The sequence below is a fragment of the Magnolia sinica genome, chromosome 1 (genome assembly GCF_029962835.1).
Source record: "Magnolia sinica isolate HGM2019 chromosome 1, MsV1, whole genome shotgun sequence".
In the NCBI taxonomy this organism is placed as follows: Eukaryota; Viridiplantae; Streptophyta; class Magnoliopsida; order Magnoliales; family Magnoliaceae; genus Magnolia; species Magnolia sinica.
This window is the reverse complement of record NC_080573.1, coordinates 7,005,902-7,025,933: the sequence shown is the minus strand read 5'-3', so window position 1 is coordinate 7,025,933 and position 20,032 is coordinate 7,005,902. Positions and strand designations below refer to the sequence as shown.

The 20,032-nt window shown below is 38.6% G+C and overlaps 1 pseudogene; it reads right to left on the bottom strand.

The window, feature by feature from the left end:
- Positions 1–552: 552 nt before the first annotated feature.
- On the bottom strand, positions 553–17,285 carry LOC131238015 (eukaryotic translation initiation factor 3 subunit B-like; annotated as a pseudogene).
- Between the last annotated feature and the right edge of the window lie 2,747 nt (positions 17,286–20,032).

Genomic DNA, 20,032 nt, shown 5'->3' with positions numbered 1-20,032 from the left:
TACACATTTGAAAATGCTTCTTTTTATTACATGTCACGTGTACATCGGATGTGCATGTATACCAATGTGCCGCAAGTGATACCATTTATCTTCGAATATTCCATATATGACACATTCAACCATCAAAGCTGCTTCTTTTACTTATCTACTGCTGTAAGTAGAAAAAGCAACTTTATTTGGTGGTACCAAACGGGCCCTAAATGTCCGCATATCATCCATCTCACTCTGCCAGAGTATCAAAGCTTTTATATATATATATATATATATATATATATATATATATATATATAGTAACCTTAAATGTGTTTGGAAGCATGATCCTGGACAGAACCAATGTTAAAAGGTTTCCTAGGAGGATGCAGAAAAAGAAAAATTTACACTCCCAGAAGAACAGTTCTTCCAAAATCATTTTCGCCTTCCGCTTATATATATATATATAGTAACTTTAAATGTGTTTGGAAGAGTGACCATCATGAGCCTGGACAGAACCAATGTTAAAAGGTTTCCTAGGAGGATGCAGAAAAAGAAAAATTTACACTCCCAGAAGAACAGTTCTTCCAAAATCATTTTCGCCTTCTGCTTGCCAAAAATACTATAAAGAAACATTTGAAGCTTAATGTTTTAAGAGTTAAAACAGAAACTAATATTTTTCCTATAAAACAATATTGAAATTCCTGCAAAAACCAAGACTCGCTTTAGATTGTGCTCACGCATGGTTCAGATTTTGGACTACTCATTCTGCTCGAAGTCAAAAGCAACTACCTCCTCTGTGACTTCCAAAACCTCCTCAACTTCCACCTCCTTGGCCTCATATTCCTCCTCCTCGTCACTCGCTTCTCCATCCCGTAGCTGTTGTCGAGACGGCTTCTCCTCCTCATGCAACTGCTTCCATTCTTTCACCCACCTGTCCCATTCCTCCTGCAGCATCCTCCTCTTCTCCCGATCCTGCTCGCTCAAGAGCAATGATACATCCTGGTCCTCCGCCTCATACTTCTTGCTGTACTTCTTTAGGTTCTTCGCAATATCCTCCTCCTCCTCTGCACTCAAGAAGGAAGGCGGCCTCGGACGCCACAGGAACTATTTGATGATTGCCAGCAACGAAAGAAGAGAACCCAAACGTTAAAACCTGTCACCGAAGGTTGGTAGGTTGATTTTAAAACCATGGATTGGGTATTTTTACCTGATAGAAATGATCCCTTGGAATACGGTATAGCAACTTGCCATGGAAAGACCATATATTGAAGCCATTTTCCATCTCATGAACTGAAGTAACTGAGGTCGCAACATATCTACGTATGCAGAGGGTAAATTTTGAGATTGTGAAATAACTCATCCACCCAACACACACACAGAAAAAAAAAAAAAACACTACGGAGTACAGATAAATGGTGAATGTAGGCTATGGCTCCCAGGGTGAGATTTCAGACCCTACTCAATGCCTGCCGTTATCAGGTCAGCCCCAACCTGTATGGGTTATGGTATCGAAGTAGGGACGTCAATAGATTGGGCATTGGCTTTTTGAGGGCCATCCTGAGCACAAACCCGACCAAAAAACCATAGCACATACCCAAGCCTCCAACTTTACCGGTATAAGTTTGCCAGAACCCAGCCTGACCCACTATGCAATTTGTACATGTTAATGATATTCAACACATTTAAGATTTAACAGAGTATACTCCCAACTACACCTGGTAGCAATGTGCCAGCTGGGCCGAGCCTGGGTAAAAGAAGGTTCATGTCAGCTTAGCAGTAAGTCCTCTAGCCTTCGCCAAGAAAATCACTAAAATTCCCATACAAACAGGATTTGTAAAGTCAACCCCAAATAGCTCAGAAAAGGCTATTTGGGATGTACATTATTGTGATAATGGAATGATGGCAATGATATGATGATATATGGCAGTCTGTATGCCTTCCTTGCACAGACAAAAAAAAGGGGGGTATGCATTTGTTGCCCTGGCCTAGCCAGACATGATAGATCAGTGAGACTGATCAAAGCCTGTTCAATAACTAATCAGGCCTGAAGCAACAGGTTTGAAAGTCTACACCTCAGTCTGGCCCATGATAGCCTAGGCCCAAACACCCAATGGGCAACAGCTTTAACAAAATCAGACAGGTACAATCATCACAAATGCCACACACTCACATCAAATGTGGAACATTGGTCAATCTTCTTTAATTACCCATTTTGTCCAGACCATCACACATGCCACACACTCACATCAAATGTGGAACATTTGTCAATCTTCTTTAATTGCCCGTTTTGTCCAGACATGAGCAATCCACCTGATATTTGGACCAACCTGATTTATGAGCCATGCACATACACAGAGGGAACAAAGATGAATGGCTTGGATCTATCTTGCACATGCATGCAGAGAATATGATTTGAAATCCTACTCTGTAGTAGCTGCTGCTTTCTCATAGTGAATTCATACCTTCCAGTAGGATCCCATTCGATGTCGGTTGCCATGAAATGCTCTCCGGTTGCCATAGTCTCAAGCTCATCAACATTGTAAAACTCCAATTGCCCATTGAAACCCTTCAACCCAGCAAGGATAATGAAGCGGCCAGTGGGGGACCAATAGAGAGCATTAGCCGGCTTGCCTTTGAGGGTCGTGAGCTTTGAGACTCAACCGGTGTTGTGGGTAGTTCGCATCGAGTAGAAACTTATCTCAGGCCTTGGGCTATCCCCATGGATTACTGCAAACCTGTGGCCTTTGGGCTCCCAAGCAAATGCAATGATCTTGTCATTCTTGTTCTCAAGCTCCAAGACCTCAATTGGGATGTCTCTCTCTTTGATGCGGAAGAGCTCAAAACCAGTGTATGTACTCTTCTTCGTCTTTGTGTATCTGTCGACCTTGACAGCAAGGTAATCACCATTGCTCTGCCAATACATCTTGCAATCGCTGACACTGAAGAGGTTTTTCTGCCTCATTTCTTCTTTGCCCGGGATTTGAACAAGGCTTACCTATCAAAACACAAAATAAATAAAATTATATTGAAGAATGTGTCTGAGAATAACCAATCTGTGTGGAAAACAGACCGCTCACCCTAGCAGGTTGATTTCTGCCACCTAGTTCTGGCACAAACAGCGCAAGTATAGGATCAGTCGGCGACCAACTGAAGTCAATAACATTCTCAACCCTCATAGATTTCTTATCAATGAGACTGAATGTTTCCGTCTCATATACTGAGATTACATTCCTCCCAATCCTGGCAAAATATCTGTTGCCTTTTCCACCGCCCCATCTGAAAAATTACCATTTTTATTGATTAGAAACATAAATTCAGACAAATGAATAAACATGTGAGAAAGAAGTCAAATCACCTAAAAACAGGCCAGGAGACTCCTGAGACACCCCCAGCTCCCCCAGCTGTAAATTCATCCACATTCCCCTTGAAGTCCCTCATAACTTTTCCAGTTCTCACATCAAAGATGTTCAGTACCACCCTCTGAAACCAAAACATCATATGAGAGAGACAATTCCTCTATGTGGATAAAGAAACTCTAAATGCATGTAGATTGCTTACATGCATGTCACGTGGATTGCTAGGTTCATGACTGCTATAGGTAACCAGATATTTCTCCCCAGGAGAGAAATCAATGAGTTTCACCTGCAATAAATCCAATAAAAGCTACAGTACAAGGGATAGAAATCAAAGCAAATCAAATCGAAAGGTAAAAAATAAGAGCTGGAGATAACCTGGGGATGAGCATAGCGCATTAGGCGGGTGAACGTAGTGGCACCTCCCCAAACAGCCGCTCCCTGCCTATGAACTGTGGCCAAGTATGTCCCGAGTGGAGACCACTGCACAAAGCTTTCGGTCCAGTACTATCCAAGCATTGCCAAGATGCAGTGAGTCCTCATAAGCTTTCATATACAGGTTACAAGTAATCAATTTAATTAAAAGCTGAAAATTATAGAAACCCGAATAGGCATTTATAAAAAAGAAAGCACAAGTGATGTTGCATACGAAATCATATCTATAGTCCAGATTTATGGGCACGTGAACTGGAGGACTTGCGCGCATGTGAAATAAGTATGCACTATGCAGATTCAGTCTTTCATTATGAAAAAATGGTGGTGTTCCCGTGTACTTACAGTAGTACCACTAACCATTCACAGATTCAGCCGTGAACTGATTTTGAAAACAAATTCAGTAATGTTTTCTCATAGTTTTAAAGGTGGAAAACTGCAACAACATTGATAAGACCAACCACACAACAGGAGAATTTAGTCCAACCACAGATTGCCGGCTTCTAATCATTCAAATGCATGTGGTCCACCTCTTAGGACTGAAGATGCCCATAAGAACGTTAATTCATGGGAAAGCAAGTCAAACAACTCTGAATATATTTATAGACAACATAAACACTAACTTGCCATAAAATCATATCATACAAGCAACTGAAATTATCCATTAGTTCTATCCTGAAATTGAGCTCGCCTTTGTAGGGCTACCCTACTCAGTCACCAATACAAATTGAATATTTTAACAAGTTACAATAGATGTAACATGGCATCAGCGTCTAACATTACATATTTCATAAACTCTTTGATCAAACAAAGACAGGGATTCTACTTTTTCTTTCCTTTTGCTGATAACCAAGAAATGGACACATTTTGTGCAGCTAAAACTGAACCATATCTTATCAGTTACACTTTCAAGGAAGCAATTAAGAAAACCATACAATACTTTGTGCAGGACCACAAAGACATGTCGCCTGCTTGTTTCAATAGAATAAGAATATGATTCTCATAGGTACATTTGTACTAGTTTAGAACTCAAGTTCAGACGTGATTCCAAATCATAGGAAACAGGAAACAAGAATTCAAATTTGTTGTAATCAGTTTGGGAAACAATATTCACTTACAGTGCGATGGTAAACCAATTCAGGTTTCAGCTGTCTGGGGTCGTTCCACAACACCTCAGTATCAGAACCAGCACGAATGACAAACTGGTCCCTTGCTTTTTCGTCAGTGAGCCAATGCTGTAGATTTTCCTGTAACAGTGCATGAAATGCATAACCTTAGCAACTATCCATAAAACAAGGTCAACATCTCCTCAATATCTCATTTAACTTAGACAAGCCAATAATGTGCAACACAATCCATATTTCGCTTATGAAAGGTCTTTTTCATCTTTCTGCCTCTAAACTCTCCGGGTGCCGTTATTGCCAAAGGGGACTCTGGCGATGTTATCTTGTGTGCCAGGAATGGCCAGGGAAAACCCGAGGAAGCTTGCCTTTGTGTTTGATGAAATCATCCATACAGCCTCTAGGTTAAAATTTTCATTTATCTCAGTTGAAAGAGAGGCTAATAAAAAAAATTTCTGAAGTTAAAATTTTCATTTATCTCAGTTGAAAGAGAGGCTAATAAATTTTTTTCCTGAAAGATAGGGGGCTAATGAATTGGACTCCTTAGCAAAAGGAGAAGTTGCACAGTCTTCCATGTGTATTAGAAAAACCTCAGTTCCTTTATTGTGAGGTATTTTGCCTCTTTGATTTTGAATGAAGTCATTAATTTTAAATTTTAAAAAAAATAATAAAAAATTCCAGATTTCCACATAAATCACATCTAACACCACCATTTATTAGAAATAAATATATAACTGCCCTTTGCATAAGGAGAGATTTTTCTTTCTTTCTTTCTTTTAAATTGTGTTAAATCCAACAAGATCAGTAAAGTAGGCATGGACTTGGAGGCTGGACAGCACAAGATGATACAGTTCTTTATTCCTTAAACAAGTGAAACCTAGTGGGCAAGCTGGAGAAAGATTGCATAAATTTCTAGTACAATAGCATGCAAATGTCACGCCAAGTAGTATGCTATGCTACCGGTCTGGCTAATAACCTATCATTTTGCAATTTAGAATCTATGGAAGGAACACGACTCCAAGGATCTCTTTAGCAAGGGTCCACAGTTTCCACCACCACATTTGCATCTCTAAAGACAACCTAAAGATGAGAATGGGAGATAACACTAATAGATCTAACTTCATGGAATTAAGTACAATCCCAAAGATTCCAAAGAAGTCCAAGAAGCCCAGAAAATGACATTTTGAAGTCCCCTTCCACTATCAGCTAACTAGAGAAATTTATGAAAAGACTCAACCTGACCGTAACAGCTCAAATTTCTGCTATTTACAGATTGCCCATCTCAAGTAGCAGGAGAATACTACAGGTTAAGATGTACGTCTTAAGTAATGAAAGCAGAACATATCACCTCCATTTGATTTTTCATAATTGAAAATGCCAGGATTCATGAGAAAAGATGTGCCCCAATAGAGCGGAATGGTTGACCAGGATTCATGAAGCTGACCCCTATTAGTTAGTGTAAGCCAGAACCGGATTCGGGTAGTCGACCCCAGATAGGAAGATGCATTTTATAAGTAACAAAAAGAGCACACATAACCTCTATTTCATTTTTCGTAATTGGCAATGTCAGGATTCATGAGAAAAGATATAGCCAAAGTTTGACACCGGCTGCCAACCTGACACAACCCTCCTTAATAGAGTGGAATGGCGGAAACAAGATTCATGTAGCTGGCCCCAATTACTTTGGATGCTGGCCCCAATTACTTTGGATAGACTTAGATGATGATAACTTAACAATATCACAAATGTCATGCATTAAAGGTTTGCATGAGAGCGACTAACATATTAATTTGTACCAAAAAATGTGAATTTCAACCTTCTGCATATCGAATTAAACTAGTGGTATATTGGCCGGATGTTATTACTGGCATTCACTTGTGTAGAGATAGTAGATAGTTTCTCTGTATAATACTTGTACTTCCTGTGGACTCCACTTGTACTTCTCTTCTTTGAACAAACTTTTCCACCACTCGTAAAAATAAAAATAAAGAGGTATCAAATTAAACCATGTGGTGGGTTGCATGTAAGATTTCACAAAATCACATGAAATCTTACCTGCAACAACATTTTAAAAGAATGTAAATATGATTGATAATAGTCAGACAAAAGCATATTGCAGTTCGCCAATTATCAATAGTTACAAATTTTGAACAAAGTAACGTTTACAACCAAATTAAATATATAATGAAGAAACCTTGGGATTGTTAAGAGTCGGGAAGGTGGCCTAAAAGGGGACCAATTGCATCTTTAATAGGTTTAGTCCCTCTGTCCCCCCCACAAAAAAAAAAAAGGTTTCCATAACATCTCCTAAAAATGCATAGGAAATTGCAAAGAATGCCTTTCAAGGAACTAATGGAGACGCTCACCCCAGGTGTATATGGCTTTATTTCAGCAGGAGTCCACTCATCTGGAACTTTCATGTACTTGTCAAAGTCATCAAATGAGTTCACAGCAAATATATGTGACTTATCTAACTTGTACTCATTCGTCTTCTCCCTTGCAAGTTCTGCTTCCTACAACAGCAATAGAATAGTATTTTACATCTAAATAAAACATAGGAAAAAAGAAATTTAACCATGCAAAGCATAATAAAGTACAATATGAGGAAACATTTAAAATCTAACTCATACAATCTCTTCTATTCATCTACTCAATTTATCATTAAAAATGTAGCACATGCTCTCATTTAGGGTGCACTTGGATGCACTATCAAATTGACTTGCACTTTGTTTGTCTGTGCATAGAGTGGAAACGACTAAATTGTAATTTCTCTATAAGCATTCATTATGAATTTCTGTGCTCTTAACGGCAATTACATTACTTTCAAGTTGGATGTGAATGAAATATAACTCAAATCTGAGGTGTTTCCTCACTTTGAATACTCAGAAGCATCATTAATTTGGTCATTTCCCCTTGTTAACTGAATGTTCACAAATCAATTCACTTATGCATCCAAACACAGTCATAATATGAAACATGATATCTGATTGTTGATAACATAACTGTTACTGCAAGTAAAGGAGAAAGTAAGCAACCCCAGCCTGAAACCGTGGAGTTGTTTGCTTGGGCCAGCATCCTGTACAAGTGGGCCCACCTTCAGAGGTTCAGATCATTCATCAGGTGGGCCCCTATGCATTGGGCAATGCTGAAAATAAACCCACCATACACTCATATTCATTCGATCATTGACCTGCAAATGAATTATTAAGAGAAGTAGAGCCAATGGAAAGAAGCTAGCTGCTTGGTTAGCCAAGATTGCCAGATGGAGTTGTTTTTGGTCCTACCTATACAGGGTGTCCAAACTAAAATGCCATTGATTTAGGACAAGCATTGTATTGCAGGCCTTGAAGGAATTGAAAATTGATATCAGATTTTTTTTTTTTCCTTCTTTTCTCCCCGACCTCAAAATCGATCACAACCGGCCGAGTTACCTGCGCAGTGTTGTACTCAATGAAGCAGTATCCAAGGGTTTTCTGGGTTTCCTGGTTGACAGGCATCCAAAGCCCATCTTCTTTTATTGTACCGATCTGACTATAAATCTTCCATAAAACCCCCTTAAGCTTCTCGAATTCCTCAGGTGCAACTATCGGCAGGTTGTCAACCACAATGACATTCTGGAATCCAGACTCGAATTCTAGAGGATCCTCTCGATGAAGATCCTCATCATCATCACTGCAAAAAAAAAAAAAGAAAAAAAGAAAACATGAATCAAAATGGATAGTCAATTTTGAGGAGTGCAAATAGCTAGGGTTTCTGATAGAAGGAGAGTTAAGTTAGGGCTTGTTACCTTTTGATGCCTAAGTCTTCTCCTGGAGGGAGATTTATAGAGTCCAAATCAACTTTGGTTAAATTGATTGCAATACGCTGGGCCAGAGCTTCAACGTCGGCCATTGAAATCACCTCCACCATGTTGCCTTTCAATAAAAGAAAAAGAAAAAAAGTATCACCAATATTGTCTGTAAAGGACAGAAAGGGAGAAGGTCCCTGCGAAACTGCATAGAGAGAAAAAGAGAGAACGGTCTTGCATTGGGCCATTGATGGGTGCCTAGATCCATGGATACCAAACTATCAGACCTTATTTAATCGATCTGGATTCAGATTTCAGGCCCAATTAATAACCAGGTCGGGTCCAGGTCCACAGATTCAGATAAGATTGGGAACCAGGTCAAGTCAGATACTCAACTCAGATATCAGTCTGGTACCCAAATATATGATTTATTTGATTAATCTCATCCTTTTTCAATCGTAGTTATTATTTAAAAGGAAAAAAAAAAAAAAACATACAAAATGCATGTTTCTAGCATGGATTGAATCCGAATTTGAGACTGAAAATGAGTCCAGACCCACTTCTATAACTGATTTTGTAACAAAGACTATCCAAATCCTTATTTGTGCTCAAAACTAAAGCCAAAAGGGTACCCAAAACTAGACCAACGGCATACCCAGATCAGATCAGTTCCAGATGGAGTACCTCATACACCTGTATCTGAAGCAGACAGGACTGGAGTCCAATTCATTTATCCCAATCAGGATACAGGTACACCACTGCAGTCTACACAACCCAAAACCCACCCTGTTAACAGCCCCTAGTCTTGCAAAACCACAGATAGAGAGGGAATGTGTTTTGTGAAGCTGAACAGAGTGAAATGAGTTGCAAATGTATAGGAATCCCTATTGTGCACATACAGTTTTACTTTTCATGTACAGCTTAACATTGGCTATTGGAAAGATTACAAGGTCTGGCCTTCACTGAAACGCAAGATTGCACATGCTTGGGTCCCATGGATTGCTGGTCCCAACCACAGACCTGGTGGAACTTGCATGTGGACGTTTGATGCCTCAGAAATCATTGGAAGATATCAACCCTAGGATATAATAGCCCAAAACTAAACAGTCAGGGGGAAAGATACAGCAACCATCCACATTCAATGGAGGAAAGGTCAAACATGAAAGGGTTAAGACTTAGGTCCTTCTGATCCGAGAGATACACCAAGGTCCATCAAGTGAACAGTGAGAATCACAAGCCATTATCTGCATGTATGCAAATACACACACACACACACACACACACACACACACACTTTTTGCTTCTTCTTCTTTCTGTTTTTTTTTTTTTGGCTACCCTTCAAAAAAAAATCACAAACCCTAAGCTGCAGGTCTGCAAAATCACGCCCTGCAAAACATCAGTAAACCATGCAGACGCTCATGCAGGGTATCCCAAATCGGTTACGTATCGGCCGTAACGGCCGATACGTAACGGTAACGGTGGGACCCGTTACGCGATACGGGGTCGAAACGGCCATTATGGATTTCTGTGACCGTAACGGCCGTTACGGGCCATAACGGCTATTACGGGCCCTGGAAAAAAAAAAAAAAAAACAAAAAACAAAAAACAAAAAAACCTTACCTTTTTCCCTTTCTTTTCTTCTTCTTCTTCTCTTTCTTCTTCTTCTTCTTCTTCTTCTCGAGCAGCTGCGGCTGCGGCTGCTCTGCTTCCTGTTCTTCTTCTTCTTCTTCCTCTCTCTCTCTCGCTCTCTCTCTCTCGCTCTCTCAATCTCTTCTTCCCCCCTTTCCCTCTTTTTTTCTTTTCTTTCTTTCCCTCTTTTTTTCTTTTCGTTTCCCTCTCTCTCCATTTTTTTTTTATTTGCAGCAGCTGGCTGCTGTAGGTACGTGTCACGCAAAGACGAGCGCTGACACTCCTCGAGCTCCGAGTTGTACGAACGGTTCAAAGGAGATCAAAGTTATATGGGCTCCACAGTGATGTATTTATTACATCTACACCGTTCACCTATTTTCAGAGATCATTTTAGAGCACCCGCCAAAAAATAAATTATATCAGGAGATCATGTGGACCACACCAAAAATAGCAGAGGTATAATGATTTTCACGTTAAATAATTTACCGGGCGCACGGTAACGTTTATTTTCCATCCAATCATATTAGACCCGAGTGGCCCCACCATAATATATATGTTTTATCCATATCATCCATCCATTTTGCCACGTCATTTTAAGTTAGGATTCAAAAAATTAGTAATATCCAAATCTCAGGTAGACCACACCATAGGAAATAGTGGTTACAGAATGCTCACCATCAAGCCTTAAAAAATTGTACACGAGACATATATTAACTTGAAATTTGACAATTAAATTATGGACTGCAATTGCTAACTCACAATGCCAAAATCAAATTATTTGAATAGTTTTAATTGTTAATTTGTGAACTTTTATTTTTTAAAATAGGGCCTTTTGATTTTTTATTTTTTTTTTATGATTCACTATCCAATAAATGTCCACCAATTTATAAGTGGGATAATGACAATAAATGGCATGAATTTGAGGCTGATTTGGAGAATAAATTGGTCCTCCAAGTCAGCCCCAAATTAGCAACGCCATCTACCTGAATTTAATTTCATTTTTTTAAAGAACTATTGGGAGAAATGATATCAAGATGTTAAGTATATAAATTACATATTTAAAAAATTAAATATATGAATTTTGTAGTCATATTCAAATTACCTGGTTAAAAAATTAATCAGACAGTCCGATACAACTTCTCACCAAAGAGTGGACCGTTACACCACCATAAACATGTTCCAATTTATAAATAAATGCATATTTGGAATGCTTAGAATATTCTGGATTTAATCCATATTTTTTCATATTTTTTTGGCAAAAAAAAAAATTTGCGCCGTTACGGGCCGTTACGCCCCCGTATCCGTATCGGTTTCGGAGGGCACCGTTACGCCAACCGATACCGATACGGGATACCTTGCGCTCATGAGCAACACTCAAAAGAGGAATTTGGCAGTCTACCAGCGTATGGGCATTCATATCCATGCATCACTGAAGACCTCTTTCTCTTTACTCTGAATCATAAAATACAGTGTTGTGGTTGTAAAGAAAGCTCTGAGAGGAAGTGACCATGTGAGATTGCTTTTTTCTTTTTCTTTTTTTTTCTTTTTTTTTTTTAATTTTTTACAGTGCATGTGATTTTTGTTGGAGTAGAAAATAAAATATTATTTTCCTCCCGAAAGTATTCACCATTCAGCCTTTGTTTATTCTCCTTATTTACTCCCTATTGCTTCAATCTATAAAAACTATATTCTCATCCGTCTTTCCCTTCTGCTTCAATCGATAAAAACTATGCATACTGCGTTTTAGTTTTTCTTTTGAAGATCTATACCTTAGTACAGAATAATCTAGACCACCCACACAGCAATCTCCACAATGGATGATTATGGAAAGACTAATTCAATGAGCAGAAGGTCCATTCAAGTTATCTAGCAAAGTAGAACCAATTGGATGGGCAGCCAGGGTTAACTACATGGGGCCTTGCATGACACAGAAAAAAGTAACATTCAAATGATACAATTCCTCTTATTAATTGGATTTACACGTAAAAAAGACAAGATTTTAATTATGTTTAAATGGATTGAGTTATAAAAAGGATACTTTCCCTTATTCTGAAGGTTGAGTGAGTCCCATTATGGAAATATGGATGGAGCATAACTGACACCTTTTTTTGTCAATAACATACAGATCTGTAAGGGCCTATTTGATTTGTGGTAATCACCATGAATTAAAGGTAATTAGGTAATCATTTCGTTCATATGTGTTTGGAATAGAGGAGGAATTCCACCACGAAAATCATGCCAAACTCAGCCTGGCCCAAGCCAAAACTCTGTGGGCCCCACCATGATGTATGTGTTATATCCATGCCATCCAATCCTTTTTTTAGATCATTTTAGGGCATGAGCCCAAAAATGAGGCAGATCCAAAGCCCAAGTGAACCACACCACAGAAAACAGTAGGGATTGAACGCCTACCAATGAAAACTTCTTGGGGGCTACAGAACTTTTGGATCAAGCTGATATTTTGCATTTTCCCTTCATCCATGCCTGTGTGACCTTACGAACAGGTTGGATCTCTTATGGTAGGCCGGGCTCTACCTAGATAGGTTTCGACAGTGGACATGATTATTCCCACTGCTTCTTGTGGTGTGGTCCACTTGAGCTTTGGATCTACCTCATTTTTGGGTTCATGCCCTAAAACGATCTGGCAAAATTAATGGACAGCGTGGATAAAACACATACATCATGGTGGGGACCATGGAGTCCACCTCATTCTTCGAGTCAAGACCTACCCAAAAGGTGTAGCTATCACCATCAAACAGCCTCCATTCCAACGTAATTTTATGGTAAGTAATTAATGCTAAAAATGTCAAAATCACAGTAATTACTTTAAATCAAACAAGCCCTAAGAGAATGCACAACAAAAAGGATACACGTCCATCAAAGCAATGAATAAGAATATCCTATAAAGAGAGAAGATTTAGGGATCCCTTCCTTTGCTGAAAAACCTACAATATAATTTGCCTCTCTTTGAATTTGCTGAAAGATAATATCCATGGAGCAAGCCCAAATCTCTACTCGCTAGACATTCTAAATCAAGGACAAAATGCAAGAGGGAGGACCAAGGTGTTCCATAATGGTAACAGTGGACGTAGCAGCCAACACCATTACCATTACAATACGGGCCGTAATAGCCATTACATCCCCCATTATGGCCTTCTCTTTTTTCCTTTTCTTAAATCTGTTTAGAGGCCACTAGAGGCCCATTACGGGTCTTTTTTCTGCAATAGCCATTACGGCCGTTTCAGCCCCGTAATGTGTAGCGATTACCACCATTACCGTTATATAACAACCATTACGTAACCGTTTTGGCATACTAAGGAAAGGACTTCTTCCCACCTCACAAGCTATTGGGAATGCCAAATCTCCCTCAACTAATGATTGCCTCTAGCGCAAAAGACAAATATCTCCACCCCTACTTAATTGCCAACAGTTCTCTTCTGTTATCGTTGTGCTCATTACTTGGGATTTCTCCAGTGGCAAAATCCTCTGATTCCCCAAGTCGCTCTCATAAAAATTCATCTTCCATGACCCAGGATACGAATTTCCAAACTCAGTTCTACAAGAACTCAGGTAGTCATCGATCACCCCCCTTCACTCACTGAGAGATCCACCAAGCAAATTCCTTTGGATTTTTCAAAATCATTAGCCCACTTGATCAAGCCCAACTATTTCTACAAGGATACGAATTTCCAAACTCAGTTCTACAAGAACTCAGGTAGTCATCGATCACCCCCCTTCACTCACTGAGAGATCCACCAAGCAAATTCCTTTGGATTTTTCAAAATCATTAGCCCACTTGATCAAGCCCAACTATTTGTTGCAACTTGCAAGATGGCTTAAACTTGAGGGCTCATCTTCAAAGATTCTTTTGCTCCTTTCCTTCTAAACTCCTCGCATCACTGCATGCAAGAGAGTTCTCCAAAGAAGATTGCCCTAGGGTTTAAACATACCATTGTTCCAATTACCCACTAGATAAAAAAATCGATACTAGAAGGATCCAATCAATTTCAAAAAGACAAGAAAAAGGCAAAAATACCAAGCCACTCATAGTGTATTAAAGATTATTTATAGTCTTTGATTCCTTCTTACACGTCCAACACATGTTGAGATGGAACATTTACACTTCTGAACATTATCAACCATAACAATCTTTTTGCAAAAGCAACTAACATGAAAGCCTCAACCTATGAAGATGTGCAAGTTCCCTAGCTGCCCAAGGTGTTTTGGGGGATTCTGCTAAACCAAGAGCTTTTTGGAAGAGATACGACCATTAGAACACAAAGTTGCACAAAGTTATTGGAAGAGGTACAACCATTTTACTAGACCGAGAGCTTTTAAGAATAGATACGATGATTTTGTGGGACCAAGAGCTTTTAGGAAGAGATACAACCACTGAAAACATAAAGCCACACATGCTAATCCTCTTCGAAAAGATAAAGTCCTCTCCGTAGAAAAGAACGGAGATCCACCACCATCTTGATTTTAAAATCCCATAGATTTCTCCAAAATTGAATGGATCGCACTATCACTTTTTTGCTGATAAAGGAACACACTATATTATCCAAGGAATTCCATATCAGTAACGATGACCGTAACGGTCACCATCATTGCTAAAACAGGTATCGCCCGTAACGGCCTACACGGGGGTATAATGATTATAACGACCAAGGTATTCCATATCGGTAACATTAGCCATAACGGTCACCACCATTACCAATACGGGTATCAATTGATATGGGGGCATAACGACCGTTACAACCGTTGAAATAGTTAAAAAATTCTTTTACCTGAAAAATTCTGAAAAAAAATATGTAGAAAACCCATAATAATGTAAATATTCCAAATATGTATTCATTTTTTGTTATGGATATGTTTATGGTAGTATAACGGTCTACTCTTTGGTGAGAGTGTTGTATCGAGTTCTCTAGTGAATTTGTGAACATGATTATATGTCTCTAATGTTTATACATCACAATCAAGCATTAGAATTAGAAATCATAAAAAATGCATAAATACTACTTTTTCATTTTTTTAAGGCCCTTAGAGTTTTTATTCGCACAAATCACTTCAATTTATGATTTTAATCTTTTAAGAGTAGTCGAAATCTATGATAAAATGATCTAGGAAAGTTTTTAGAATGAGGAAAAAAAAAAAAGTATGGATTTAAATAGAAATAAAAAAGTGGTTGTTTTTCGACCGTTACAGGGGTAATGGTTGTTATACCTCGTAACGGCCTTTTAGGCCACTATAACGGTCAATACAATCCCAAGAAACAAATTGCCCCATTTCACCCCTATATCGCGTAACGGTCATGGTCGTTACATCATAACGGATATGAAACACCTTGGTTGCGACCACCATAATGGTTGAATTTTTTATTTTATTTTTTCCCGAAAAATTCTGAAAAAAAAAAATCTAGAAAATCCATAATAATGTAAATATTTCAAATATGTGATCATTTTTTGTTTTGAACATGTTTATGGTAGTGTAATGGTCCACTCTTTGGTGAAGGTATTGTATCAGGCTATCTAGTGAATTTGTGAACATGATTATGTCTCTAATGTTTACACATCACAATCAAGCATTAGAACTAGAAATCATAAAGTAGGCATAAATACTACTTTTTCAATTTTCTTTATAAAAAAAAAAAGCCTTCAAAGCTTCGATTTGCTCAAATCACTTCAATCTAAGGTTTTAATCTTAAAAATTGTAGGAGTGGTTGAAATCTATTGTAAAATGATATACGAAAGTTTTTGGAATGAGAAAAGTGAAAAAATGAAGAGAAAAATGGATTTAAATTGAAAAAACAAAAAAAGTAGTAGTTTTTCAACCGTTACGAGGGTAACGATCGTTATGCCCCGTAATGGCCTTTACAACCATCATAACGGCTAATACAGTCTCAAAAAGCCAACTGCCCCATTTCACCCTCGTATTGCGTAACGGTCATGGCCATTACCTATATGTATCGGCCTTCTCGGGCATATCGTAACAGACACGGAACACATTGATCTTATTTCTTACAATGTCATAGCAGTCTTTGACAAGGAATTCCACACTGCTAAAATGAAGAGCCTAGAAAACCTCTCAATAAGGAACATTCCCCAATCCACAAATCTACCCAAAAGCAATCTCTCCCATCACCCACCTTGAATCTTACTGCTTCCAAGGATGTTCTAGCAACCCCCTTAGCATATCACCAAACTTTGCAATGGCCTTTCAAATCAAGGACCAATGTCCTCTAGTAATCACATCCTGTGCTATCCATGTTCAGTTCAACCCGGATCAATTGGGTTGGGCTACCTATCAACTCTCTGGATCTAGGTTTTCAATTAGGTTTTGGAAAAATAAGAACATTTACATGGTTCAGCCCACCCGATAGATGGATTAGATTGCACACACATACGCCGCTTAACATATGAGTGGTGTGAAATCCGGTTCTCTGTGAAACCTCATTTGGTTGCTGGAATTATACACACACACACACACACACACACACACACACATGTATATAATAATGCTATTAGAACTAAATGAACTCAACTTGGACCTGACCTGACCCAACCTGATTTTAACCGGGGTCAAATAAAATGCACCCAAACCAAACCCGACTAAACCCAATTTCTAACCGAGTCCCAAAGGGTAAGACTCATATCTAACTGAATATCTTAATGGGTTAAAAAAAAATGGAACTCGGACATGTAAAAATCAGGTCAGGTCCAGCAAGATCCAATGAAAAGGAACTTGCTAAGAGATATTAAGGGCAAGAACATACCTCTATCAAGCTCGAGAAAAGATCAATCAGTCAAAAAACTGAATTTTTGAGCTTCATAGCTGTACGAACTTGAAGAGGGGAGAATTTGAAAAAAATAAAAATAAAAATCCATCGTTTGGAGTCCAATGATCTTGAAAATACAGCAAATGGATCCTATCATAAGGCTGGCGGATTGATCGACCAAAATCTCTTCTCCAACGGCTTTATGTTCTAGAACCGAAATGTGGTTTTGGAGGCTATAGGTGGAGTGTGGTAGAGAGCTTAGGGCTTGAAGGGGTAGGGCTTTACGATCGGAAGGCGTTTCTTTTACAAAATCTAGGCTTTTGTGTTTGTTTTACACCATTTATATATGGTTGTGAGTTGTGACTCTTCAACTGTATACTTGTCACACTTGTAGAAATAGCTACAGTTGCCTAATAGGTGTGATTCTAGAAATATACTCTATCCACAATAGGACTCACAGATTGAATGGTATGGATAGTTGTAATTAGGTGCTACACAAGAGGAGGATGAGTCACCACAATCTTCCAATTGGTGCTCATCTAACACAAATGTATAGCCAAAATATTAAACTTTAGAGATTTAACTATTGCATAAGCTACGTCTTCTATGTGCCACATGTTGGACGTAGGCCAGTGGGGCCCACTGGTGAGCAATCACTAGTGGGTGGGTCCCACATGTTTAGGCTTTCTCCGGCCTTCTTTTCTATTCGGTTGAGATTTCAAATTCAACTTTGAATTTGAAATATGATAAGAGATAGGGATTTGACCGGATAATATGGTTTCATCCTATCTCATCCGATCTCTCCCTCCTTTCCTATAAAAAGGGATGCGTTCTCTCTCTCGCATTCAACAATTATACGAAATACCGAGAGTATACAGAGAGATATAGTGTGCACGGTAGTCTGTCCATCTTAGCTTGTCCTTGGGACGATCTGATCCATAGATCGCAATCCGGGGCCACTATATACCGTAGGATCAGAGGTGTGAATAGTTCCATCTGCTCCAGTAGTAGATAGGCGGGCCGTTGGAGCGTCAATCTTCTGCTTTGTAAAGGTTCCAAACATCGTGTAGACCGTCAGATCTTGAGAGCTCACCTTCCGCGCTTCCCAACAGTGGTATTAGAGCATATTTAACGACGGATCTCCGATTATATTCATCTAAAAAGGTAAGTAACCCATTTTTTTTTTTGGATTGGAATCCATGTTTTACGAATGGTATCAAATCAGCATGTGTACGGTGGATTAGTTTTTTTTTTTTTTTTTTTTTTTTTTTTTTTTTATACACGTATGCCATGTGCATGTAAGCCCGATTATGATGGACCAAGATGATCATGTAGATCTTTATGATTCCATACACCTTAATGTACACCATGTTATTGGTTTATGGAATGGTCCACATAATGTACCCCATGCGTGTACATCATATCCACCAATAGTTGTTTAATAGAAATACATCCACTAATAGATGTTGTATTGAACTACACCACTTAAAGGCATGCTCACCTATGCACCTTTACACATGTGTCATTGGTGTCGAATCCGAATGGTCAATAAGATGCGGAATCCCATGAAACCTCAGGAGGTGAATTTTCACACTGATCTAAGATTCTAGTGGGCCATAGCAAAGAGAAATTCAAATCGAGGGAAGAAAATGTTTGAATTTGTAATGGCCCACCAAAGTTTTGGTTCAAAGTAAAAATTGGTACCAGGGGATTTCATGAGGTTCTGCTTCATGTGGACCGTTCAGATTTATAAGACTCATCAGATGTGATGAGTTCTTAAATAAATAAATAAATAAAAAGCTAATCTGCAATAGCTAATCTGTACACGCAAGTACACGTCATTGTAATCTGCATTAGCTACTGTATACACGTACATTAGCTAATGTATACAGTATACACGTACAAGTTAACTATACAAGTTGTAATCTGCATTAGCTATTGTATACATGTATACACATGTTGTAATCTGCATTAGCTGTTGTACGTGCTGTACATGAGCACCGTTCTAATCTGCATTAACACGTGTTGGCTTACACGTACAAGTTAGCTACTGTATACATGTTGTACACGTGTTGTACACGTGTTATTTAGCTACTATCACAAAGATTTGTTGACTGATGTACACGTGTTGTACACGTGTTGGCTTACGTGTTGGCTTCCACGTACAAGTTAGCTACCACATACATGTCTAATAGAATCTGCTATACACATGTGTACACGTGTTGTACACGTGTTAACTAATATACACGTGTTGTACACGTGTTGGCTTACACTGTACAAGTTAGCTACTGTACACATACTATACACCAGCTAATATGGGCATACATGTGTAATAGCTTCTACTATACACATGTGTACACGTGTTGTACACGTGTTGACTGATGTACACGTGTTGTACACGTGTTGGCTTATGTACACATGGCTTTTGTACACATGTTAGCACGTACCGATCTATTGCTCATTAGTGGACGAAACGATCATTAACCATGATAATCAATGTTAATGAAAGGATCCATCATCAACAATGATCATTATCGGTAATGATCGGATCCATCACTAATAGTCATGATCACAGGTGAAGATTGTACTCTCTTTATATCTAAGCACTTAATTTTTCCTTTCTGATGATGATGTTAATATGCATGAAAATATTCGGCTTGATGTGTTTAGATCTAAGCCCCCTTATTTTTCATTGATAAATAATAATAATAATAATAATAATAATAAAACTTAGTACTTAGATACTCCCTATATACAAATAAAGGTTGTGCATAACCTAAGTGGGAGTTTATTCTCCTACACCAAATGATACATGCAACCATGTAATGGAAGGTTGCGCGTTATATAAATTTATTCTTATAAAAGCATTAAATCTCATCTTAATTAGAGAACTTGATTGTTCTACACCGCCCATTAGGGTATGTGGACTTTCAGATCTCATTAAGATGTGTTAACTGCTTTT